The sequence below is a fragment of the Schistocerca piceifrons genome, chromosome 11, assembly GCF_021461385.2.
Source record: "Schistocerca piceifrons isolate TAMUIC-IGC-003096 chromosome 11, iqSchPice1.1, whole genome shotgun sequence".
Lineage (NCBI taxonomy): Eukaryota > Metazoa > Arthropoda > Insecta > Orthoptera > Acrididae > Schistocerca > Schistocerca piceifrons.
Window position 1 is genome coordinate 154,711,583 of NC_060148.1, and position 26,724 is coordinate 154,738,306.

Genomic DNA, 26,724 nt, shown 5'->3' on the forward strand with positions numbered 1-26,724 from the left:
AACATTCAGACAAAAAGTGGTCTATTTACTAACACACTCCTTTACTTTTATCTTGTACACTCAGGGTGGCTACATAAACATGCTATTTACAGAACTCTTTCTTTAACTATGACATCCCTCGGATACTGACTGCAACCTGTATAGGACTAAGAGCTTCATAAAAAACAGATGGTGTTCTTCCAAGTTCCAACCAGATACTAAACTGCTGAACAGGTGATAGTATGAAGCACGAAGGCTTTCTGCTACAACTGTGGGGAATGTGCAAAAAACCATAGCTACAATTAAATTGCAAAATAAGTAAGTCTCTTTTATAGCAAATTGTTTGCCTTCTAAGCAAAATTAGTCTAAATCAATCACAATGGCACACACATTGACGTATGAATAGCCACATGAAGCAACAAAATTACTATCCTAGCAGCCGTCCTGTTTTGGTAACCATTAACAACGAGCTATCTCAATAAAAGCGATTTTCCTTGTGCCAATCAGCATAGGATGGTTTTTGAAAGTAGTGATAAAATAATCTGGTATTTGTGATCAAACAATTTGGTATGTGGAACATCAGCTCCTACAGAAACTGTGTACCTCTTTTTACAGAAAACACCACAATTGCAACCACAAAAGCAATGGGGTAAATTTTGTCTTGGTGCTATGTTACAAGATTCGGGAGTGGGTCAAGAGGCAGGAAACTGTTTGATAAACAGGAAGAAAATAACATCTAAGGGCTAAGATGTAACTTCCAAATGCTTCAGGATAATGTGTCAGACTTAGTTACATTTTATATGAACAATGAATAACATGGGAAGGCTATATTGCTATTCATCAAGGCAGCATTGAGTTACATTTTTTACAAACAATGAATAACATTAATATGGGAAGAATATATTGCTATTCAGCACATAGAAGCTGTGTTGAGCCACAGAGAGGCAAAATGAGAAGCCTGCTAAAATATTACAGCTTTCAGACAAAGTCCTTCTGCATTAAAACACACACACACACACACACACACACACACACACACATATATATATTCACCCTAGCATAGCTCGCACACACATGACCACTGCCTCAGAGCACTAGAGTTCAACTGCGACTGTGACTGCATCTGCGTCTGATGAAACAGTAATCTGCTCGGATGGGGCGGTGTATGAAGACCTAGGTTGTGGAAGGGAGAGGGTGGAGTATCAGGTTATGGATGGGGGTTGATGCTGGTGCTGCCTGTGAGACTATCCAAGTGGGTTGCTAGAAGCAGCATCAAGAGACTGTGCTGGAAGAGTGTGGAAATGGGGAGGAGGAAAGGGAGGGTACAGAAGTACAGAAGAGGGAAAGAACTTATAGGTGCATTGGCAAGATAGGTATTGCAGTATGAGCTGGGAAGGGGGTAGGCAGGAGGAAGAATGGAAGGTGGAGGCGAGCGGGGATTCATGAACAATGGATATATTGTAGGAAGATTTCCCTGCTTGTTAGCCTGTTAGTAGTCATGCCCATGTAGAATGCGGCACAGTGGTTGTAACTAAGTTTGTAGATCTCACAGCTGCTTACACAGATGGTCCTGCCTTGGATGGGGTAAGAGAGGTCAGTGATATGATTGTAGTAGGTGGTAACAGAAGGATGTATCAGACGGGTCTTGCATCTGAGTCTATTGTATAGATATGAGGCATGTACCAAGGAGTTGGGAACTGGGGCAGACTAGGGATGGACAAGTATATTTCATATGTTGGGTGGGTGGTGGAATACCACTGTGGGAGGGATGGGGAGGATATTTGTCATTTCAGTTTTTACTGTCTCCCGACCTGTCCTGAAATATCCTCACTACTGTCTTCCCCAACCCTCCCATAATGATATCTTGTTGCCCACCAGTCCTAGACAATACTCTTATCCATCACTACTCCTCTCTTGCTCCTAGCACCTTGCCTCAAGGCTTATATCTGTGCAACAGACCCAGAAGCCATATCAACTCCAGTCCTATCACTGACATCTCCTATTTGATCAAAGACAGAGCCACCTGTAGAAACAGCCATACGATCTACCAAATAAGCGGTAACATCTGTGGCACATTCTATGTAGGCATGACCACTAACAAGCTATCAGTTTGCATGAAAAAGCTACCTTATAAAAGGGGAGAAAGGGATAATATGACCAATTTCAGACCTATTTCTATGCCAACAGTGTTTGCTTAAGTTATTGAAAAGGCTGCGTATGTAAGGATAATTGATCATTTTATTTCACATAATTTGCTATCAAATGTCCAGATCAGTTTTAGAAGTGGTTTAACAACTGAAAATGCTATATTCTCTTTTCTCTGTGAGGTACTGGATCGATTAAACAAATGGTTTCGAGCACTAGCCATCTTTTTATAATCAACTACGGTGTTCAGTTGTGTTGATCACAAAATATTGATACAGAAGTTAGACCATTGCAGAATACAGGTAGTAGCTCACAGTTGGTTCACTTCTTCCCCAACCCCTACCCTACTATCCTTCCCACTCCTCAACTTGTGCCACCTCCTTTTACCTGTCACTCACTTCAGCAGTTGTTGCTCATGTCAAACACAGTCCCAGTCTGGCCTTAATAGCCACAGACAGTAGCCGTGTGTGTGTGTGTGTGTGTGTGTGTGTGTGTGTGTGTGTGTGTGTGTGTGTGTGTGAGAGAGAGAGAGAGAGAGAGAGAGAGAGAGAGAGAGAGTGTTCTACTTCTGAGGAAGGACTTTGTCGAAGATTGTACATACTTCCAGTGCCCATTTCATTGTGCTGGCCTGCAAATCAATGACTCTTCTATGTTACGAGTAGAACTCTATCCTCTATATTATTGTTCTTACATCCTGGACCTTCCATTGCTCAATCAATAATATTTGTAACTATGCAAGCTCTCAGGTAATTTAGTTACCATTAACAAAAAGTCATATCAAATGAGTATGTGAAGCAACTACCAGACCACATTAAATGAAACAACTGAACACATACACTTGACAGCACAAAAAGTTCCCCACCCCTCAGAATTCTAAGCCTTGTCATTTGCATGATTTGACAACACAGGATGCAGACACTGTAAGATGTAGACATTGTCTTTCGCTTGAGTTGTTAGAGTGCTGTACCACTCGTGGTCTAGTGGTAAATGTCATGCAATGTAGATGCAAAGTTGTATGCTCCAGTCTATTCATTCCTTTATTTTTTAACTGCAGTTTGACTGCCTGATAATAGTGTGAACCTGATGAAACCTCAAAGGTAATCTGCTTCACTTTCTAACCAAACAGTAATAACAAAAGAGCCATCAAGATCACAACAGTTTATGCTTAAACGTTTCCTCACCCTACATAACCACTGCAACCCAACTGCTCACCACCAGGCATCTGACACTGGTTGTAGTCCGAACAGATGAATGTGGTGCATCTGCGTTTGGAGCACATTTATGCTCTCACACTGATAAGCATGAAATTATTTATTAGCATAGTTGGATTTTCTGCAGTAAATAACTTTAGTAAACCAAGTGAACATGGAGCTACACAAAAGGTATGAGTGTATTTATCAACTGTCATTTTCTAATTTAAAATTCTAGTATTTGACTTGCAGTTATGAATTGGATTTTTCATAATTTGATCTTTTTAACATTGTTTATGCATTATAAACTAAGTAGCATGAGGAAGATGTCTAATACATGTGACATACTGTTTGCTGTGGGTTTAACAGAGGGGTGAATGCACCTTGAAGCATTTGTGTGAAGTGTGGAACGAGTGATATTAGGAAAACCACATCAGAAAAGGATTTTCTTGTTTCTTTCATTCTGGTATGAATTAATTTCCACATTCATGAAGTTTCAATAATTGATATATGTGATGAACTGTTACCATTTAACTTTCGTGCAACATTAGCATTCAACTGCCAAAGTTAAGAAGTCAATAGCAGAAGTACAACATGCCACAATTAACAGCAACAAAAATCAAACTGGTGTCTATTACCGCATTTTGGTTTCAGTGTCATCAGTTCACTCATAGAGCTTCCCTATGCCATAGCTATCAACATTGAGAAGATGCTGTTATAAAAGACATGGCAAATATGGAGGCTCTTTCACCTGTCAGTTAACCCCAAAATGAAAAATATGTCTGAAGTGTTAGACCCTTTCCTCTTGCATCTATTTCATAACACTTAAACAATATTCATAAGATTAAACTACACACAATCCAGCTCATAACTACACATCAAACATTGGAAGTTCAAATAAGAAAATGGCAACTGATAAATATATTCACAATAACCTACACATGTGTAAATGCATGGTGTCCACCCCATTTATCAAAGTTATTTCATGCGGAGAATCAAACTACACAAAGAAACAATTTAAATGCGAGAGCAGCAAGGTACCAAAAATACGTCCCAATGAGCTCAACTGGTCAGATGGTGGCTGGCATCAAGAGACCAGTGGCAGATGGCTGGTTGCTGCTCTATAGAAAGAAAACTCTCGACTATAATCTATTCCGATCTTGATGCAGCCATGAGCTCTTGCACAGAAGATTAGAAAGTGAAGCAAATTATCTCTGAGTTTCCATCAGACTGATACATTAAGTACACAGCCGAAATGTGGTTAAAAAATAAAAGAATGAGAGGACTTAAACTCCCAACTATGCAAATACATTGCGTGACATTTACTACCAGATAAAACACTGAAACAACTCGAGTGGAAGACAACATTTCCTCCAGACACATACACATACTATAGTGTTGCCAGATTGTGCAGACCGCCAGACTTAGAATTCTTAGAGGACAATTAATTTTTGTGCAGTCAAATGTAAACAATAGGTTTATCTGGGCTTGCCCAACTTATACAATACAGTATTACAGAAAAAGTATTCAGTATTATATTTACAGACTGCAAGAATGAAAGACATAAGCAAGATGTAGACAACATTTTAAAAACCCAATATTGAGGTGTTGAGAAGCCTCAGATCACCAGTTATTTTGGCAACAGAGAATGTTGCTGTCTTCAGCTGATTTCTGCGGGATGGACTGTTACACAACTGAGTTCACTGGGTAAAAATTTAGCTATCTATTGTGTTGAAACTAAATGAAACAGCACGCATCTGCAGGATACGTGCAACAAAGAGTGGGAACCAACTGCTGACTGAAAACTACCTCAGTATGAAAGCCATCTTGAAATACAAACTGTGGTTGGTTAAGTAGCCCATAATGAAGGAAAGAAAACAAAGTTCTTCTCCTGGCAGAGAGTTGACAATGATATGAAGAAAAGTTTGTTTTAGTTATGCTGAATAAAATATGTGTGAATAGCTCTATGTTCTAGATTTGACCAATTTCTTTTTACATGGTGAGTTAATTGTGAGCAAGTTTTACCATGCATTCATACTATTGATTCACATCAATAGGTAATTAATTCCCTACCTTCAGTGTGGATGTACACTTACATTCAACCTCCAGTGTGAATATAAAATCAGCGAGAAAGTACGGCATGGACAGGGACTGCTGATAGGTGCCACTGGGTAGCAGTGAGAGTCTGCTGGGGAGCACGATGAGATAGTCTGCGTTTTTGCAATAAACACTGTGTCCAGGTGGCATTGCGGTTAATGTGACTGCCTAGTAACCAGAAGATCATGGGTTTGAGTCCCTCTACAGCACGCATTTTCACTCATCGCTGCTGACTGTGTAAAGTCTCGATGCAGCTACTATCATTAGTCCCTTCCCTTTCTCTGCCTTCCTCTCCCTCCAACTACAATTGCTGTCATAGCTGCAGATTCAGTGTGGTGTGTGTTCTTCCAGAAATGTCCAAAACAATTGACACCATGCTCATATAATAACTGAAAGTACTTCCTCAGGCTTCACTACTTCGGAAAAACCAGAAGAAGAAGAAAATGAACGTTATATTTTTAGGTAATGCCTGCTGAAATTGTTATCAGGGGGATGGCACACAATCCCCATGTGTGTCATTTTCTTTATTTTACACTGACAGTACCATATTAAGTGGTGTTGGCCATTATGACATATTTTTTGTTTTAGAAGATTTCCTTCTGGTGGCACACAGTCCACCTTTTTTCACTTTGAATGATCCTCTGTTTATGTGGTTTGTTCTTCTTCAGTATTCTAGTGAGGCAGTACTTAATCTTAACATCTCCATTTGTCAAACCATTGGTCATACTTGCATAACCAGTTGATATTATCATTCACAGACTCAGTACTTGTAGCTGACAAGCTATGGAAGAAATACAGTTGTGCAGATGCTTCAGCTGTTGATCTGCACCTCCCCCAACATGCTGTGGTTGTCCACAACAAAGTCTCCATAACTACTGTTGTCCTCCCCAACCACGCCATCTGCACAGCAGCTATGGTCTAGGTTATTTTGTGTGCACTGAGCAAGACTTCAGGAAGTATTGTAAGCTATTAGAACAAAGGTGACTGACTTGTTTATCCAATGAATCTTCAGTACCTTCAAAGCCACCATAAGGGTGACTCTTCAAATTATGGACCAATTTCATACACTTTCCTGCTTAAGGAAGTACCAAGATCATTGTGAAATGTAGAAGAGACCATTCTCACCTAAGGGAAGAATGCAGGTTTCAACATGTGATTTGATCACATAGTGTAAATATTTGAACAAACTATCTGTTGAGGATATAAATCATACATAAGCTTCAGCATGTACACATGTAAGAAATAAGCAATTCAATCTAGGCTCAATGCTTCAATGAGGAGTATTCAAAGGAACATTAATTGCTGTGTAACAAATGAAAAGTATACAAACAGCTTTAAGGTATTACAATGTCTGAAATTTATTTAATCATCCTGATAGATGCAGTAGTCTTCTTACACTGTCAAAATGCAAGCTTATGACAAAGCAAGCTGGGATCTTCTTACTTCCTCTTGTTTTGTTAACTGCCTCCTTAAATTCTTTTTTTTAAATTTTTGACTAATTACCATCTAAATATGTAAGCATAATCTGCAATTTCATAAAAGAGAAAGGTTGGTCCTCAGTTTTAAAGAATATAGCACCAGATCTAAATTTGTGCTCCGTTTTATGTCTGTAATTGATTTTCTAATTTATTTTGACAATTTATTGTTAATATCTTCTGTTATAGGATGAAATCAGTAATCGTTTTGTGGCTTAGATTCTATTGCTCACTTACAAACAAATATAAATTCTGTACTAATCATAAACATTTGGAAAAAGAATCACTAGGATTCTTGAAGTATTTATTTGGCTCTATTTGAAAATATATTAACAAATCCAGCCCTTCATTAATTCCAAAGTAATTAACAGGTTTGTAAAAAGTATTGTTTCTATATCTATATCTGTTAATTTCATCATTTAAACAAATAATTCGGCTTAACCCCTGTGTAGAACAAACTGTTAAAAAGAACCAATTTTTCAATGTATTCACTTAATTTAATGATTTATGTTTTAATTGTAACTTCTGCAACTTAAACACTGAACAATGTGTAATTTCAGTGCCTATTACTGAGATTATGTATAAAGGCCCAATTTTTGGTCCCGAGACAATCAGTTCACGGGTGATTTTCAGACGAGAAACCTGTGCTGGTCAGGTAAACAACAATGCATCAACGTAACAGTGAAATACGTGTAATAGGTCATGTGTTAAAACAATGACAGTGTTTATTCAATATGTAGCATATTATTCTGCAATAACTGTGTGATCAGGTTTTTACTGCTCATAGGTGTTCAACAGTAAACTACAGTAGCAGTATGCTGATGTTTGCCTGAATACTATTAATGAGGTTCATCAAAAGCTAAACAATAGTGCACTGGCCATATTAACTGTGTTTATTGGCAGATCGTGAACAGTGAAAGTAAAGAACTAGGAACGCAACTGTGCACCTGTTGGCTACATTATTTACAGTAGTCAGTGTTGAAATTTCACTCCCCATTTTTCATTCAGTAACACAACGCAATATGTTGACACCAAGGACCATCAACAAACAAATAAAGCAGGTGAACATCATGTATGGTTCCCTTCTGGGTGATGATTATCGTAATTGGGCACAATAAACTAGGACTCACGAACTATGAACACTAACTCAAGAACAGTTTACAATACAGTGATTATAACGAAGGAAGGGCAACAGCAAATCAGCGAATCGGTTTCATGGCCACAGTATGACAGCAGCCAATCAGCTAGTGGGTTCTATGGAAGCAGCCATTGAGTACAGGAGCAGCAAATCAGCACGCACATAGACGCAGCTGTGCAGACGATGAATCGAGATGATGATTACTGCTGCTGCAACTGCAGCAGCAGCAGCAGAAGACGAGTGAATAAGAATAAGTTAATTTCATAAAAAAAAGTCATTTTATATTAAATTATGCATAATGAGTGGCCTTAACGAACAAGACAGTGTGATGAGAGAGAAGGGACAACAGGGAACTGGTTCTGTAAAAAATGACATGCATGTAACTTTGAATGATGGGGACGAAAGCCCTATTGTAGATGAAACAATAAAAGCGTCATGTACACTGTATGGTGATGGAAGTGAAATGGATGAAAACAGTACTGAAGTGGATGAAATCATTAAGGTTAAGGGGGAGTAGTGAAAGTCAGCGAGGGCAACAGGTTAAGGCAGACGAAAAATTGGAATCAATGTTAAAAGGAATTATGAGTAGTATGTGTACGAAAGAAGACATTATTAAGGTGGAAAAGAGAACTCATAGCATTAGAACTGACATGGTTAGCTTCAAGGATGAATTGGAGAAATAAATTAAAAAGGAGATTAAGGTAGTCAGCTCTAATCTTTCAGAATTAAATAAGAAGGTTGAGGCAGTAGCTAACGAGTGTGATGAAAAGATAAAGAAAGTAGCACATAACACTAATGAGAAATTAACATTAATGAGTAGTAAATGTGTAGAAGACAGAAAGAAGCTTTGTGATGACTATAGTAGGAGGGTGCAGGCTTCCGAAAAACAGCGTAAAGATGAAGTCAAAGCAGCCAGGAAATTTTGTGCTGAAAACAGGGTTAAACTTGAACCAAATCAATCAGATTAAAAATGATTTAGAAACAGAAGTGGAAACCAAGTGTGCAGTAGTGGTAGAGGAAAAACTGGTAAAAGTAAATAATAATGTAGATTCCAAATTGGCTGATATGGAAAAAAAGATGGAAGAAATACAAAATCTAAAGTATAGAATATGTAGTGTCCCAAACAGAACTTCATTTGTTGGTTGTAACAAATTTAATAGTTTTGAATCATATGTTCAAGTGCATCCATAGGATCTCATTAGAAAATTTAATAATTTGCTTGAAACATGCAATCAAAAGGAGAAAATGTCATTTGTGAGAGATTTTTTTAAAGGGGTAGCTCACGGGTGAGCAGCTCAGGTAGCTGATAGTTGTACTTTCAGATGTTATTGAATTAAGTTTATATTTCTGCTCCAAGACACAGCCCTCCAAAAATGACACTGTGCATACCATTTTGAAGATGTGAATTTTTGATAAAATTTTAAAATGCTGGAACATCTCTAGATATTTTATTGATTTTTTTTATTTGAAAGCTAATTGCTTTATGATTACAAAGAAACCTCCATTTGGACTTATCTGACAAAGTTCTTTTACTATAGCATTCTGAACTTTTTTAATTTAATTTATGGATTTTTTTTTCAGAAATTCCAATCTGTAAAATTTTGATTTTTTTCTGTTGATTAGTACCATATTATTTTACATTCCCTGAAAAGGGGAGCCTCCACTTTTCAGTTGAACCGGTTTCACAAACAATTGAAATTTTTGCCATACATAAAGCATGTTTTATTATCACATTATCACATAACAGGCTCATAAAAATCAAAAACTACCCTTATTTAACAAAATTTTAGTAGTTTGAAAGATGAGTAAGAGACACATTTTTCAAGCATTTTAAATGATTCCAAAACATATGTGAAAGGTCCAAAGACTTAAAAGTTTCAGTTTATATAACTTATGTGTACTCTGTTTTGTATCGAAATTAGCCAGTTAATGAACTAAATATGTGTTCCAGTGCTTCAGTATCTTCCTTTAATATAGAGTGATGCCTTCCTGTTGAACCAACAGGAACTGGAGCACTTGAGAACATTGTGAACAGAAGGTGAGCACTGATGGCATTGTTGCTGTCCTTCAGCTGGACACTTACATCCAGCAACTGGTCCATGTGGTAGCATAAATTTCACTACAACTTCGTTTAACTCATAACTAGTGTCTATAAATCTCTGCAATCCCAGTCACACACACATGCCACAAACATCCCCCTTCTCAGGTTGTGAACCTGAATATTATCCTACTGTTTCTGAGGTGTTGGCTGAATGAATGAAATGTCTTCTTTCTTGCTCTTTAAAGTGAGTCCAAAAATGTGTCTTCTGAATTTCTTTCACAGGAGTAATTTTTTTGGACCATTCTTCTTTTTTCTGCTCACAGAATTCCTTGATTTCCTCTTTGGACAAAAGAATGAGGGCTGCGGATGTGTAAGATTTCACAACTCCCATAAAATCCTTAGCATTCTGTATTGCAGCTATATTTGGAATGGAAAGATTATGTTTTGTAGCATGGTGCTTCATCGGGCCTCCTACATCACAAGACCCTTTCCCGAGACCAGTAGCACTGTGTACCCAATCAGTTGGCACAAGTGACTAACTCAATTCAAACAGCTGGTAATGATTTTTAAAATGATTAGGAGCACCATCAGAAATAATAACAATCTTCTCTGTTTGCAGTTGAAGAATTTTGTGCACTGCTAGCAGAGCATGTGCTGAGTCACGTCCTGTGTCATCACTTATAACTGTAAAACTTGTGGTCTTGTTTTGAAAATGTCACTCCTGTAAAAATTGAAACCTGGTCATTACACCAATGGTACCCTTGTTTTATGTTACAGACTACTAATGAGTTCACACGCCTAACAGAGGTGTCATATGTCATGTGCTCCAGTAAGTTCTTCAAAGTTACCACACAAAGTTCAAAATTCATGCCGTACACACATAAATAGACATCTCTAGGTGGGTTGGAACTACCCACTTAAGTCATAGTGCATAAAATTTTGATCTTCCGATATGTGAAGTTGTATTATTGATCTTATAAATTGCAAAAGTTTCTTTAATACTGTAAGTCATGTACCACTACACTTTCACAACTTTTTGACCTTCACCTGTTAGTGTTATAGTGTCTTTTTTGTTGGCACTCTGACAAGAAGAGTCCCATTTATCTTCCAGATAAAATGACTGCACTATAAGAATCTGAGCTGCTTCTACAGGATGACCATAATAGGGATCTGGTCTTCCAAAGATTCCTTTTACAGACTTCACATTTCTTGATTTGTCTACCATGTACTTTGATACTGATGGAAAGTGGTTCAAAATTGTTTTCTTTAAAAATGTCTCTGGAATAATAGTTAAAACTTGCGCCTTTTCACTGTAGGATGCACAGTATACAACAGCTGAATTGATATTTGTGAAAATTCCTGGCTAGAGGTGTAAGAGGGCTTTGATTCATTTTCTTCTGAATTTCTACTTTTGAGAGTATGGTCAGTTTTGCTGTAGTGTATTCATCCATAGCTTTAGTAATTTTTCTGCACTTTCTTGATGCATAGAGCTGCTGATTCGACTTCACTGACCACGGTTTCTTAACAGGACAAACATCTACCTCTGTAGTTGACTGACTCAGGGTATTTTATTTCTCCTTTACTGATGCAAAATTTGCATCATTTGCACCATGGGAGGCTTCACATTGTTCAGATACTATCATTGTTGTTATTCTGTCAAAACATTTAGAACACAAAAAGTCATTGCTGGAAACATCTTTACTTTGAAACAGAGTCTTCAAATGAGAACACTTATTCCCAACCTGAACAAAGTCTGCTTTTTCTGTTTGTCTTATATTTCACTCTTTTATGAATATCCAAATAGTCAGCACACTTCACTCTCCTGTGGCCCCAGTCGGAAGCCATTTCAAACAGTCAATTTCAAAAAACACGCTGCAACTGTGACGACTGGCAAATTCCTCATGAAAACACAGAACGCACTGGATGGTCTCAGATTTCTTAGATGCCTCTTCAGTAAACAAATTAGCACTAAACAACTACAATACAGAAACCTGCAATGAACACCCACAACAAAGAAACTGACAAGAAACTACCACCAAGTGTAAGAAATATCTTCAACAATGAAAGTGAAAAGAAGTAAATGCAAAAAAGAAAGTGATAAAAAATAACTGCAATAAATACAATAGAAATAAACATTGTAACAAAGAAATTAGTAAGAAACAACTTCAGTGGAGTCATATGTTAGCCATGAAAGTTGAAAAAAAAAAATGATTTTTTTAAATAAAACCTGTCCAACTTAAAAGTGGAAGCTATCCTTTACAGAGAGTACTACATAGTACTAATCAACCAAAAAAATCTAACTTTTCTGGATTAGCATTTTTGGAAAAAAAAATCCGAAAATTATTAAAAAAATAAAATTCAAAAGGCGACAGTAAAAGAACTTTGGCAGATATGTCCAAATGGAGGATTTCATTGCAATCATAAAGCAATTATCTTTTAAATTAAAAAAAAACTCTTAAAATATCTAGAACAGTTACAGAGATAAAGTGTTTCAAAAATTTTTCCTAAATTCGCATATTCAAAATGGTGTTTGCAGTCTCATCTTCGGAGGCCTGTATCTCGGGGCAGGAACTTTTTTTGGAGAAAACAAAAAATTATGGGTTTTTAACTTACTCCTGAATTTTAACAGATGCTAAATTCAATAACATCTGAGCCTATAAGCGATACAAATCATGCCTTCACGGCACAGCTTTGAAAAACCAATTCTAGATGAATATTGGTCCAAAGAGAAGCAGCAGAGAATTTTGAGTGAATTTTGTGGAGGAGAGAGATTTGCCTGTACGAAGGGTACTATGAAAGGATTCTGTCAGCTTTGGATAAAAAAAATGAAATATTTGGACAAAGAGCTAGCTAGTGGGTTTAGAAAGTAAGTTGCCTCAGAAAGTTATAGAATTTCTCATACCTGCCCCTACAGGTAACATTAGTGATATCTGAGTCATATTGATAAAGTGGAGAGGGTGAAGCCCTCAATGGAAGATCGTAGGAGGAATTTTGATGACAATAATCAATTAGGGAGAGAATTTCAGGTTAATATGATGAACAGGACTAATTACAGTAGAAATTCAAGGAATGGTTGGGTGGCAGATAGCCAGAATGGACATGGAAATAGTAGGAGAAATTCAAGTAAAAGAAATGGAGCAGATTATTTTAATTCTGGATCAAACCATTTAAACTAGATAATGCTCCAGTTTTGGCTTGCACTAGAGCAGGTAGTGATGAAGAACCATGTGTACATAAATGTGCTGTAATCACAGGTAAGGGTAATGTAAATGATAGTAGTAAGATGAGTGTAATTTCTAATTCTAGTGAGATGTTGAATGATGCTGTGGGTAGCAATATTTATCCCATAAAAGTAGAGGAGGAATGTACTTTAATAAAATCAAGTGATGAAACACAGTGTGTTGCTATTGCCCAGAATGTCCAAAGTGTCCAGACAGATGGTAAATTTTTAAGAGAACATAAGGAATTCAGGTGTATTGCTTTATGGTCTAATACTGGAAACAATAATCAACTAATACGCCAAATGTTTGATGACAATGAAAGTGACAGTGGGTCTGATTCTGACAGTAGCTGTAATGATGATAGCAGTGACGAATTCAGTAGTGACAAGGATGAGGTATTTAAATTTATAATTGATAATGATGACAATGTGTTACGTAAAGAAAGAATAAAGGAAGATAATGTTAGGTGTAATGAAGAGTTGGAATTTGAGAGTGGTAATGAGGAAGAGAACCATGCTATTTGTCATTTGACTGTGTCTGGTAATTAATTTGGTGATCTGGATTATAGTCTTTCCAGGCAAAGGATTAATGAGGATTTGTTGTATGACGAAGATCAAATGGTAAGTAAAAAGGAAGTGTGGCACCCTGTAACAAAAGCAAGTGATGGTAAGTGTTTACTGGACAATGGTAGCGATTTGAAAGGCATCTCACAGGCATTTTTTGAAGCTATTAAGAACACAAAGGGTATAGTGGTGATGCACATTTCTGGAATAAGAATTATTTGTGCTACTGGTAAGCTACCAAAGTGTGCTAAACAAGAGGGATTATTAACTGTGAAATATGTGTAATAGGTCATGTGTTAAAACAATGACAGTGTTTATTCAATATGTAGCATATTATTCTGCAATAACTGTGTGATCAGTTTTCTACTGCTAATAGATGTTCGACAGTAAACTATGGTAACAGTATGATGATGCTTGCCTGAGAACTATTAACGAGGCTTATCGAAAGTTAAACAATAGCGCACTGGCCATATTAACTGTGTATATTGTGGGGTTGTGAACAGTGAAAGTAAAGAACTGGGAATGCAACTGTGCACCTGTCGGCTACATTATTTACAGTAGTCAGTGGTGAAATTCCACCGCCCATTTCTCAGCCAGTATCACAACACAGTATGTCAACACTGAGGACCATCAGTGAAGAAATAAAGTAGGCAAACGTCACAAGCTGACACATTCATTTCCAGCTGGTACAAACCCATTCAAAAAAATATGCTTGTTCTTCACTTCACTAGATTAGATTGCCTTAGATACACTGTTCAATGTATAGATCAATAGTGAGGAGGTCCTAATGGATGTAAAGTATGTCAGAACACAAAGAAACAAGGAAAAACAATTTTCAAACCAGCCCACGATTGATTAGAAATTCACTTAGAATACCACTCCAAAAGTATCACCACGCTTTGTAGCCTACTGGATCCCTTTAATAGAGCCTGCCCTTTATGTACCAGCAGTTTGTTATTATCAGTACTAGTTATATAAGTGTGTGTGAAATGTGTTCCAGAACAACTGGGATATACTAATAAAATCTTCTAGGTTTCCAGAGCAGGACAAACAAGAGTTAAAACTCAAGTTTTCAAAGATAATCACCATCTTCTTCATCTGGGGATGTGCACATATGACATCTAAAGCATTCAGTGTGAGCGTAGGCCATGTTACACGGAGCAGACACAATGTCGTATTCAGCAGTACTGCCTGGAGCACATCAGCTCTGGGGCAGAGAGACAAATTGGCAGTCACTGAGCACAGTTTGGAAGAAAGCTGCATGTTGTATTCTGAATGAGCAAGAGTGCTTTGTAATGCAATGTAGTTTGGGACAGCATGATAAAGGAATCCATCAAATTTAGGGCTAATAACGGCCTCAGAAACAGAGATGGTGGCTACTAACAAAGTTCTGCTTTGGACCTGTTACTGGCCATAACGCACTGTGAGCACTCAGAGCTGAGAGATATCTGTACAATGTGCTAGTTGGTATCTGACTGAACGTGCTGGGATTCAAGTACACTCCCTCATCTGCTCCAATCTGTGCTGGGTCAAGGGCAAGGACAACTCAACTCGCTGCAGTACCTGTATAAGATCAAGCAAGATGACATTTCAACACTTTACCATAAGACGATGGTAGCGACACTCATCGAACTGTCGCATCTGGAAACCCTAGAACTTTATATTAGTTCAACACACAAGAAAGATGACGATGTTTTACATATACATGTTGGCACCAATGACATTTCTTTGGTTTTATTATTTTGTCATGTATTTGATATAATATGTGGTTCTTTAATACAGGATGTCACAATCCCTTTGGGTCAAAATAACACCAACAGTAAAGGACACTAAAATGAGTATTTTGAGAAAAGAAACAAATGGTTGGAAGTGTGTATTTCAGGTAGTATAAGGTCTTGAATGTACAACATTTTTGAAGTAAATGTGTGTAAACTGCTTATGCTTAGTAGTAAAGCAACTGCCTTCAAACTGACAACCGTAACACTATCTTGAAAAATAATACACTATTGTCTACACTCTGTTCACAGAGGAGTTGACTGATTGTAAAAGGTATAACATTTCTCATTACAACAAACTAAAGACGTGCATTTAATGTATGATGTTGCAGCATGCAGTGCCCAGAAAGACATACAAATGTAGCAAGAAAAGATTCATAGTACATATCTTGTCAACTGGAAAAAAATTATCATCACAGACAGAAAATTACAAGAAATTGGATTATTCATGCCACAGACAGTCGGCAAATGTTCTCAACAAAGATTTGTTTACAGAGTAGAATTTGAAGAGATGGTGTAGGATCCTGTGACAGGACATTAATCAAGCACTAGGGTCATTCCATTTCAAATGTATCAGATTTACAGATGGTCCTCACTTGACCATTTCTGAATCTAATGTCTTTTTTGGAGTAGGTTCAACGATGTCTTGGATGAACATGTACAAAGTTTCAGCTTGATATTTCTTTTCGTTCCAGTTCTTCAGCATCTCATAGACAGGGGTCTCAGTTTCCACAACCAACATGCATGCCAGAACGTTAACTGGATAACATTCATGAAAGGTGCTCTTAGCTTATAAGATTCTGCTTTTCTACACTAAACAATATTTTGTGCTGAATAAGAATACATTACTAATTACATGGAGAGCTGCATCAAACCAGTCTCAGGACTGAAGACCACAACAATAACTAATTACATCTTTAAATACAGAGTTGGCCAGAAAAATGTATACACACTTTAAGGAACCATGGTTAGTGTACATGTTCCAAATGTTCACCGTTGGCGGCTATGCACATAACAGAATGACGAGCAGTCGCTGCAACTACATCAGTCAATGTTGCAGTGGAGATTGCTGCACATGTTGCTGTAATCTCCTGGCAAAGTACCTCCAGCATGTGTGGCTTCCTTTGATAGATGTTATCTTTCACAGTTCCCCACAAGTAAAAGTCCATAGGTGTTAGATCTGATGACCGTGGAGGGAACTTAATGGGCCTCTTCATCCAATACAATCCCCCAGAAAATTGTCATCCAGGAAAGCTCATGCGGCTAGGTGGTGCACCATCCTGTTGGTAGAAGACCTCTTCATCAGCTCTATAAAGTGCACGTATATCTGGCAAAATTGATGTGCATAACATTTCCAGGTACACTTCACCAGTGACAGTAGCATCAAAGAAAAAGGGTCCTACAAAGATCCTAGATGATAGTCCACACCGCACACGAACCCCTAGTAGATTGACTGCTTTATCCAATTAAACATGCAGATTTTCTGGTGCCCAGTACACACTGTTATGCCGATTCATGGTTCCCTTAAGTTTAAATTGTGGCACATCACTCCATACTACCTTCATCACAAATTGTTCATCATCAGTTACCAACTGCTGATAAGTTTCAAAAAATTGCATTCAGTGATCAGGATCATCATCATTAATCATGTGCAGTAAGTGTGGAGTGTCAACTTTCCATTTTGCAACTTTCAGAATTCAATGTACACTTGTACTGCTAACCCCCACTTCACGTGCACATTGCGTAGCAGACTTCTGTGGAGAATTAACAAACGCCAACGAAGCAGGACTTGTAGCTGTATGCTGTCTTCCTGATCTTCCTTTGTGAATAGCACAATTTGTTCCATGCATTTAAAACTTGACAATGATGCTTTTAATTGCTAGGTGGGTTGGTGGTTCAGTTTCCAACTACCACCTCCACTGATGTTGCACTTCAAAGTTAAAAAACAATTTCACAATAAATCTTCATTGGTCGAATGTCATGTGTGTTCCAGCCATCTCGTTTTATCAATACTGAGATGAATGTGCTAACATCTGTTGAGCCAAAGAATATACTACAACACACTCATAACTCAAATGGAACAACAATATTGATGTCACGATAGAGCCTGACAAAAGAGTGTATAGATTTTTCTGGCAGACTCTGTACATGTGTTGACAGCTGTAAAACTTCAAAAATAGTAGAAAATTCACTTTGCATCTATGAGAGTCCCTCTTTAATCAGCCATAATTCAAAATTTAATGGGCGGATTCGGCCAAGAATTGGTAATATGATGCACAACCATGCTGTCTTCTTGTGCCTTTCTGCAATAGCCTCAGTTCCTCTCAAAGAAAATATATGCACTTGCCAGTTTAATGAAAATATTTTGGGTGCCAAATTTTGGATAATTATGGAGGTCTATATCTCAGCTGTATATTCTTTGATCTTTTTTGTCTTGCTGTCCCTGCAAAGTGCAGAACAATTCCAACATTTCAGGTTGGACATTTGTCCTAGTTTGTACTAGTATTTTTGTGTTTTACATTTAGGAATCTTAAGTTTTTGAAGTCATGTTACTGTTTTAAGCAATAAAATAACTCTTTTAATTCTAACAAATACAGTTTTCAGATATACATACTAAATTGTCTGCAAAATAATAAATAAAACTAATGCATTTCAACATTTTCTGCAATTCTTTCCTTGGGAGCATAAATCATTCCAGTTGACTTCATGCAGTGGCTGGCATAATGAGCAAGGTTCCTTGTAGTTTGTACACTGAAACTCTTCCTGCAGCACATCTCGTATGCTACCACTTTCACTAACAACCAAAACACACACCTCTCGTTCTTTCTATTGCTTCCAACACACTTCCTCATACATGTCACTGTCATCTATAAGATTAATTAGCCTGGGATCACTGGCTATAACTTACAATTAATAGAATTTTGTGCCACTCTCTTTTCTTTGCCTGTACTACAAACCAATGCTTTGATAGTATTTGGGAAATTTGGAAATTCATCACTTAAACATTTAACAAGAAACTCCATATTTGCATGGTACCTTCAGGTACAGATATTATGTGGCATTTTAGATGTCAGTAAAACATTAGTGGGTATAGGATACAAAACTTATGTTTTTTCACCACAGCTGTTAAATGTGGAAATTCAGATTTAAAAAGTTCATATGCTTCCATTACTGTTGTCAACATTATTCATTGCTGCACCTTATACTTTTTTTGGTAATTATATCTCTATGAACCAAACAATCTCTCTTTCCTGAAAGATTTCTTCAGAAAAAATTTTGGACTTTTGAAATAAGTCCTTTAGTACAAATTTTATGCCCATGCAGTGGTATTTCCGTTCTGGAAGAAGAAGAAGCACCTTCAGTTTCTGGTTACTGTGATAACAGATTCTTCACCACAGCACTTCTTTTATTGGGGCTCTTAGGCAATGCTTCTTTGTCCACTGACTGCCTCTCCTAGTGGACTTGCTGGCTTGTACGGTTGAACTAATGAGTTACCGGACTGTTCTTTCTTCCTCATTCTAAAACATTGTTTTTGTTCTCTCTTTTGTTTTCTCTAATTTATGAAGTGCTAGATTGTCATTCACCGCTTTTCTTATCATTTGGTTTCTTTTCTTATTATTCTTCTTTTTGTTTGCTAAATGTAGCTGACATGCGTCCTCATTGTTCTTCAACTTTTCTCTGAACTTTTGGACTCCAGTCTTTGATGCCATTACTGCTATGTATTGTAATTTGAAATTTAGTTAAAAATATCTATTATTATGTTATTTGGCAAAATAAGTGCCCAAAACATGTACCTTCATTCTAAAACAATATTCTTCTTAACCCATTTTCTGACAAAGTTTCAAACATTGGAGAGAATACAGCGCGTAAAGTCCCACCCATAAAATGCAAATGTTATTCTTAACATACTTTAATTTTACCAGCTGAATCCTACACGCAAACTAGCTTGCTTACACAGTATTCTCATGTACAACTTAATGATGTTCTGTGTTACGGTCAGGACAATTCATATTGAAATTAAAATTAATTAATTTTGAAACAATACTCATATCAAATGAACTTCCAATGCACAAATATACTTCTTTTTGACTTGGTTTTTAAGAATCTGTCTTGTGCTCTCAAGAATGGCCCACTGGACTACAAACAGGGTTGCAATGATACACTGTTCTAGTGTTTTGTTCAGCAGAGAAAAGAAAATAACAGATGGTCAAATTTGTGTGTTCTACAATGAATGTTTTGTAAAGGGCTAATTACAATATAAAATATGTACTTTCAGCATTAATTTGCCCAGTTTTGAAACTTATATTTCAATAAATATATTTTCAATGAAGTGTCCCTGTTTTTCTGGACCTGTCCAGCAATCTTTCAGCTTCAGCAGCTGACCCTTGTCTGCTTACAGCTGTAAAACCTTGTTCAAAGTTGTAGGTTTTCATAAAGAGTGTATATGCTCAAATGCAGCATTAATGAGTAAATAGAAAGTAAAATGAGAGAAAACAGCTTTTAAGCCACAAAAATACAAGTGTAGTTATGTACAATCAACTTCAAGCAATAAGCAGCAATAAAACAAATGAAAATCCAGAGAGACAGAACTTTAAACACACTGTATGACTGGAATAATGTCTTTGTACTTCAGACTAAATTAATTGCAAATGCCATCTTATTTAGATTCCGAACAAGTATATTGCCTTCCTGATGCTATTGATGGTGCTTTTGATTTTAAATATGTGATGATCCAGAATCCATTAAGTACCTTAGGTAGATGGATAATGGAAGGAACGGACGTGGCCACTGGGATGCAAAAAGCTGATAAGTGCAGGAATTTCTTCACCGACGTTAAATGCTTTGACTTTGAATACTAAAAAATCATTCTAACCTCTGTTTCCCATAATATTGTTTATAACAATGAGCTTGAACTGTTGATTTTCTCTTATCCTAGCAACTCTGTGGACTTCAGCAAACCTTTCTTGATCAAATTCAATTTCTTTAATTTCTTTCTCTGTAATGTAAGACAAGATGATGCTTGAAATGTTGTCCTTGAATTTAAATAGATCCAGACTACAGTGTAATCTATCACTTTGTTAAAGTAATGTATTGCACAGGGTATTTAGGACTGATGAATGATGACCATCAACTACTGGAGCACATTTATTTAAAGTAGTTTGGATAGTGGAACATTCACGTTGACCACTGGGTTTTTCTGCATGTGTATATTGACTGAATGGTAAGGTAGACTATGTTGCTACTGGACAGAGCAACACTGGAAGTGGCTTCCATTTGGCCACACTTGCTGTTCTTAATGTTTTCTCTGTGCAGCAGATCCCTGCTTCAGATATGTGCCAGGCTCCTAGGATGAAGACACATGTGACAATGCATCAGACATACACAGAACCAAGAAATGCTATGGACTGTAACTTGGTTTGTTGCAAATGATGTTGAAATACACTAGCCAAGCAAACAGAACAGCTTGATATCTTTCCTGTGTGTAAAAAGCTATAATAATATATGTGGTTTACAGAAGAAGAAAATTCTCTCATGTAGTAGTGTGCACAGTAGTAGTCTGTTGTTGAGTCTTCAGCACTCAGCAGCATGCCAAAAAGGAAACACAGTCAGAAATACAAGGCATACAGGGTACAGCTGTACACTGATTTGGAGATGGGGCGGTGAGATGGGGGGAGATGGGGGGGGGGGGCAGTTTATGCAGGTAATGAGCAAAAGGTGTTTTGACAATAGTAGCTAATGTACGGCCCTCATCAGAGAAAATTGTCATGTAGGTACCCAGGAAAAATTTCGTTTGTGGTGAATGCCTCACAGAATGGTGAATCTGCAAAAATTTGTTAAGATACTTGAAAGAAACTAGTATTTTTGTCATAATGAGTTCCAGTAGAAAAGGACACTGTCCATGAAAATGTGGTCAACTGTGAAGATTACTCAATGCAGCAATCATTAATAATACTTTATTCAAGAAAAGTTCATGAAGAATTGAGCTGTTGAGGAGAAAACTTTATAGACTTCTCAGTGATACAGAAAGAACAAAAGGAATTTAGTTGTCAATACAAGAATATTAAATTATTCAACAATAATTGCAACACAGAATAAAATACATGTCTACCATCCAGAAGATCGACAATTCAAGCCGGTGGCTGTTTTCTAGTCTTCAGTTCCTTGTCATCACATGCCAGTTAACTGCAGTTACATTGGCGGCATATCAAACACCAGAGTTGGCCACTGCTGCAGCAATTTCTATTGTAGCCTTCCCACCATGACGGTCCCACTTCGCACTGGCAGTTCGCCGTGCCTAGTGCCACTGAAAGTCGTAAGTGAGCTGTATTTGAATCAAAATAATGGGCCTTCAAGTGGTACTATGTGTTGTGAGAAATTTGAAGTCAGTGGCTGGCCAAAAAGTTGAGTGTTATTGGGCTTAGAATACCGAGTCAACAGACAACTCATTAGCGTTTTTACATTAATAAAGTTTAGGCAACAAATGGTAGAAGACCGACTGAGGATTTAAGTGCAAAAGTAGATATCACAAATATCACAAATGGTAGCCTCCAACAGCATATTCAGGAATCTCACGAAGAGGTAAAAAAAAGGAGATAAATACAAAAATAACTAACTTGCTAACATTTTACCCACTTTACAAGAGTAGTTAAGTACTAAGATAAACGAACTATGTGATCTTGTAAGAAATGCTGGTTTTGAACAATTAAAGGAGGTAGGTCAGAATGTAAAACATATATGAAAGAATTAACTAAACAAATGTTTACAAAAGTAAACGAACAATTCTTAAGACACGCAAATGTGGTTACATGTGTCAGAGCAGGGTAAAAATTTGGACATAACAGCTTTACCAGGTCCACTTTCAGAACTTTGGAGGCATGAGTAAGTGAATTAATTACTCAAAAGGTACAAGAAATAACAGATTTATCAGTCAGTACACTATGGTTCACAGTTGATTTAGGAAAAACAGAAGAGGAACTATGTAAGCTCTGGGATGGACTTAATAAAACCAGAGATAAATTAAGTAAATGGAAATTTTATGAAAGCAATTGCCTTTCACCAGAACTATCGGAAGAATTAAATTTAGATGGAGAAGATTTAAGATTTATTTACACTCTCAACCTAGGAGGTGGTGCTAGTATTTCATCTGGAGAGCATCATAAAACACTACTGACACAATGTCTCTCACATGGCCTGGTGTAGTATTATTTAGTTAATAAGAGTATATAAGGATTTTATTTACACTGGTATTAATTATAGCCACACTACTTATTTATTTATCTGTTATTTAAAAACACCAAGTGACAAGAAAAGTGGAACTCAGAATATTGGGGACAGATTAACAAACTATGCAAGGAAGAGATTGCACCAATAACTAATCAAAACCCTCTTGAATGGAAAAGGAGGCCTCTACAATATTGACACTGTAAAGAAGAATATAAAAACAAAGTACTAGGCTAGACAAACAACTGCTTGTCACATTCTGGGATTCTTATATACCCTACAGATATTGCAAGTATCTTCAGATTTCATACAAACAGTAGCTCGAGTAGCATTTACTGGTCTCAAATAGATTACTAACTGGTATGAAGATCATTAGGCCACTTGCTGTACTTTATGTTTTCCCTGTGCAGCAGATTCCCACCTCAGAGTTGTGACAGGCTCCTTGGAAGAAGACATTCTTGACAGTGCTTAAAAAAATCATGGAACAAAAGAAACATGAGAGTAGGGTGTGTTCTAATCTGTAACTCTGTTCATTGCAAATGTTGTCAAAATGTGATTATCAAGCAGACAGAATTATTTGAAGTCTTTCTTGTGTGTAAAAAGCATTACAATATTTATCATTTACAAAAGAAGAAATTTTTCTCATTTAGTAGGGTGCACAGAAGCAGCCTGCTGTAGAGTTTCCAGCACTCAACAAAAATGAAAAGTCAGTGATATGAGGCATACACGGTATACCCAGATGTCAATTTGGGAGAGGGGGGGGGGGGAGGGAGACAGCAGGGGGAGCGGTAGAGAGGTAGAGAGAGAGAGAGAGAGAGAGAGAGAGAGAGAGAGAGAGAGAGAGAGAGAGAGAGAGAGAGTGGTGGCTTGTCAGACCATGACTTTTTTTTATTTCTTTTCTTTTTTAAAGAACCAGTTTCTCTATGAACTCTTCAACAGTTGATTGATGCTTCTCTACAACTTTCTTATTAGTATAAACCCCTGTTTGTACTGTATAATTTCTTCTGGGTCATATGCTTTTAAAAACATGTACTGAATAAGATTCTAGGTCAGGTTATGCAGGACATGGTTCACAATATTGCAGCATGCATTCTTTGATTCCAAATGGCACACAGTTTTCTTGATTAATTCCTCATAGTTACCATCCTTGATAGCTGCTGCAGCCAACACCAGTTGGCCATTTTTATGTATTACACATACATGAACTGAGTGTACCAGCCAGGATTAGGGAGAAAATAAAAATGGGTTTAAAAAATGAAAGAAAAGTAGTTGAAATTGCATTTTATTGCTTTCTTTTCAGATTGATGATTAAACAATTCAATATAAATTCCTATTACTACTCTATTCAAAACAATAACCCATTCTTACAACTACTTTATTAGTGTCTCTTTTCATGCCCTGCCAGCAATGCACCTGAAAGAATCTTGTCCATCTGCCAGTTCATTTGGGCAAAATTAATAAAAAATTTAGGAGACAAAAGAACTGAGAAATTAGTGAAGATCTACAAATTTCTGCATGCTTCCAAAAAGTAGTTAATTGTACTTTACTCTCATGACAATTCTACATCAAGTTAGTTTCTTTTTGCTGGGAGTGTAAATGTTATTTTAGTTGCATTTCTTATATTGCAAGAAAAGTTAAAACACAATATTAATAAAATAAATTCTTGTGACACTACATATTTGCCTTCAGTAAATATGATAGCTCTCTTTAGTTCGTGTAAGGCTAACTATGTAACATTTTGTATGTTAATTGAATTTTCATATTAGATATAGTTGGGTTTTTTTGATTTTTTTTTTTTACAATGGGTTTAAAAACGCAATCTTTTTGGGTAAGGTTAAATTACAACAACTCTGGTACCAGCAGCACTACTTTGGCCTGAGTTCACAAAATTTTGAGAAGACCAATTCCATGTCTAAAAGTCATAAAAACACCAAAACATCAGGAATCCAATATATTTACTCTGAATATGAACAAGACAGTAATAGCAATTTATTCATTCTGATGTGAAAAAGAATTATTCCAGCTGTGTTTAGAGTTCTAACATTCTGAATTTTCATTTGTTTTATTGCTGCTTATTGCTTGAAGTTGATTCGTACATAACTACACTTGTATTTTTATGGACAGAAAAAAGGTTTCACTGATTTTTCTTTCTGTTTATTCATTAATATCACGTTTGAGCATAAAAATGTGTATGAAAAGTAATAACTGTGAGCAAATTTTTTTTTCAGTCATAAGCAGGCAAGAGTCAAAAATTAAACTACAGTGCCTCTGAAGTTGAAAGGCTTCTCTTTTTAGATACAGAAAGATTATAAAGATTAAAGAACATACAGTTGAGATACAGACTCCAAAAACTACACAAATTTGGCACCCAAAACATTTACACCAAATTGGCAGGAGCATATAATTTGACAGGAAAGGCCCAAGGCTATCAAACAAAAAGCACAAGAAGACAGCATAGTTGTCGGCCAAATCTGTTGATTAAATTGTGAATTGTGACTGGTTAAAGATGGGCTCTCAAAGTCACACAATGAATTTTCTGTCATTTTTGTAGTCTTACGGCTCTTACAGTTTGCATTTAAAAATGTCAATGATAATATCTTCTAATTCAGCACAAAAACTTGTTTAAGTGTACAAAAGCATCAGCTTGTAAACTGAAAGTACCTTTCACAAAAGTTATCTAAAGTTCACACTTTGGCACGTGTGTAGGTGGTGCAAACTCGGGAACCCTGTTCACAAGAGGCTGTAGAAATGAACCAAAGGAGATATGGAGCTGAATATTAGTACATATCCATTCAAGACATTGTGGAACCTTCTGATAAAATTTCATTACATTCACAAATGGTCCAGCAGAGGCTCCCGTTACACTTGAAATGGAATGAGCCAATTTTCAAACTGTTCATGTACTCCACACCCTAACAAGGACTGTACAGGTGGAGCAGAAAGTGCGCTGCAGTCACAAACAATATTCTTTATTTATTCAGAAATGTATTCCGTTAGAAGTGATTTTAAGGTGGGAATCAGTTTTTAAGCACCAGACTGTGCTTCTCTCTGCATATGTGAGTTCGGAGGAATGATGGTGAGACAAGAATTGAGGTTACAGGATGATCCAGGAAGTGAGGTGGGGGGAGTGAAGGTGGAGGGGAGGGATGTATTGTAGGATCACAGTTAGATGGAAGAGTATACCAAGTAAGGCTGGGTTCAGTACTAGTTTTGAGTTGGTAGCAAAAAAGTGTTTCCACTTTAGGGAGGAGGTCTTTAACAAGCTCAGAACGACCGAATTTGTGAATGTGGCAAAAGATAAGCCCCTTTGAAATGAGGCTTTTGGAGGACAGGTTCACTACTATGTTACAGGACTGTTTAGGCCCTGGGTTCGGTAGGATGGTGGTCGGGAGCTTGTGAGATTGTAGCATATGTAGTTCTGCAAGATGGGGTCAGGCATCTAGTAACTGATGTAAAGGAGGTTTGACAGAGGTTTTTGTAGTGGTGCTGGATTGTGGTAGTCCAATATAAGTGCACAAAGTGAATAGACTTTACAGTTTTTAAGGTGGCACTGTGCACGCTGCTCTTGTTCCTGCAGTACGTGGGTTTCAAATTTGGCAATGTGATGTGGTAATTGGTACAGCAGAGTGGAAATATTTTGCAGGCAGTGATGAGGTAGTGACAAAATGTTTAGGACTCAGTTATATATTGTGTAGGGCTGAGTTGGTGAGGGCTGTGGAATGACAGAATTATAACATAGAATCACTGTGGAAAGCTATTTTGGAGCAATTCCACAAACTAAGCAGCAACACAGAAACAGTTATGTGGGAGTGGGTTCGGTATAGGGGTAGGGAAACTTTTCTGTATTTACACAGATGGAAGGAACAAAAATCGATTGTG